Raw genomic sequence first — 2,201 nt, forward strand, 5'->3', positions numbered from 1 at the left:
TGAAAGTGAAAAATCATTTGAGGCAGATGATGTCCAAGTTATGGAACTGCCACTCTTGCCTTAGCACTCCTCAGCTGTCACACTGGATGCTGAGTGGTGACATACAGCCCAAACGAGGCCCCAGGGTCAATCTGCATGTTGCACATTGGTCATTGTAATAGTCAGCTCTTGCTACAATAATGCTGCAGAACAAACACTCTGAAACTCAGTGGCTTACAATAATGGGCATTTATTTTTCTTGTTCATCCTGCAAGGTTTTGGGGGTTTGATTAATCCTGCCTGGGCTTGGCTATTTCAGACTGTGGGTTGGCCAGGCATGGTTCCAGGTCACGAATTTTTTGTTTTTGTTTGTTTGTTTGAGGTGGTTGACATCTTTATTGCTTTGGAGGTGGGGGAGAGTAAGTGCTCAGGAGCTCTTGGTGGGGTGGGCCGGCTTCCTCTTCACCATTTCTGGCTTCTGGCCGCACAGGATGGCACCAGCTCTGCAAATGTCAGCCACGCACAGATCTGGGCAGTAGTTGTTCTTTTGGATCATGGGCCTGGTGCTGCTGAGAGTGGCGGGCATTCTGGTTCATGGTGGTCCACAAGTAGGAGGTGATGGGTTTTCACTGGCAGGAACTCTGCTTCATGAGCACCACTACACCTCTGTTGTCGGGCCCTGGCTATATGCCCACAGTCTAGTGGTGAGTCAGCACATTGTAGTGAAAGGAGTTGCTTTCCTTCAGATTATTAAGATCGGTGCTGTATGTCTTCTTCATCAGGAAGCTGGAGCAGTCCTGCCTGACCATCCACTGCAGGTGGGCAGACGTGGTGGCAGCTGCTCTCACTATGGCAGTTGGAGATGGAGGGAGCTCCAGGTCATAGATTCTGCGCAGGTCTGGAGCCCTGGCCCATGTGACTATAGCCTCCTAGGACCTGTTCTTCTCCTAACGATGGCAGAAGCTCAAAAGGGCAAACCGTACCATGCAACACATTTAAAATGCCTGCTCATGGGCCACATCTGGTAGCAGTCTTGCTCAAGCCCAACTTCCCTGAGGTGGGAGTAGTATATTCCACCCACAAAGGGAGGCACTGCAAAGTCACATGTAAGTGGTGTTGTTTCTATTCCAGGTGAGCAATGAATCAGGATCAGTAAGCCAAACTCCTGGGGCACCTGAGTGGCTCAGTCAGTTAAGCATCTAACTCTTGATTTCCCCTCAGGTCATGATAATCAGGGTCTTGGGATCGAGTCCTACATCGGGCTCCATGCTCAGTGGGGAGCCTGCTTCTCTCTTTCTGCCCCTCATGAGCTCACTCTCCTTCTCTCTCTCAAATAAATAAAAACCTTAAAAAAAATAAGCCAAACTACCATCGTGATATAAATGAAAGTTCTAAAGGTCTGGTATTTTCTTCCTACCTATGTTAGTTTGCTAGGGATATCAGAACAAAGAAGCACACGTTCTTTGCATGGCTTAACAATAGAAATGTGCTGTCTCACCGTTCTGGAGGCCAGACGTCCAGGATGAAGGTGTTGGCAGGGCTGATTCCTTTTGAGGGCTGTAAGAAGGGCATTGGTTCCAGGCCTCTCTCCCTGGCTTGTCTTTTTCCTGTGTCTCTTCACATTGTCTTCCCTCTATGTCTGTGTTTAAATATTCCCTTTTTATAAGGACATTAGTCATATTTTTTAGGTCCACCCCAATGACCTCATTTTAACTTCATTACCTCTATAAATATCTTATCTTCAAATAAGGTCATATTCAGAGGTACTGGGGCTTCAACATACGAATTTTGGTGGGACACAATTCAACCCATTACCACTACCCCTCAAAGGTAATGGTAACACTTAGGGTGTGTGTTATCCCACTTTGGAGACTTTCTGGCATGGGGACCAGTGGAGAAAGTCTTCTTGCACTTGGCCTTAACTGACGCCTCTTGGCCCAGTGGCAAGCACAGGACAAAGGGTTCAGACTTTAAGACCCCACCCTCAGCCCCATAACGATCAGAAATAAGCGGACCTGTTCAACCACGCCATAGCCAAGCCACTGCATCTCAGTTTGCTGGAGGGAGGTGGGGCGGGGCATGGGAGGCGGTAAAAAAAATCCATGCCATTGGCCATAAGGTGTCAGGGGGGGCAAAATCTTCATATCAGTCTTAGCACCTGTGAAATGAGTCCTCACCTTCCTCTAATGGGATGTTGCCATGTTTAATGTTTGCCAGAAGAG

General features: G+C 48.0%; 1 pseudogene; it reads right to left on the reverse strand.

Moving 5' to 3' along the window:
- Positions 1-281: 281 nt before the first annotated feature.
- LOC112673227 (60S ribosomal protein L28-like) lies at positions 282-1,973 on the reverse strand (annotated as a pseudogene).
- Positions 1,974-2,201: the final 228 nt, after the last annotated feature.

The sequence above is a fragment of the Canis lupus genome, chromosome X, assembly GCF_003254725.2.
Source record: "Canis lupus dingo isolate Sandy chromosome X, ASM325472v2, whole genome shotgun sequence".
NCBI lineage: Eukaryota > Metazoa > Chordata > Mammalia > Carnivora > Canidae > Canis > Canis lupus.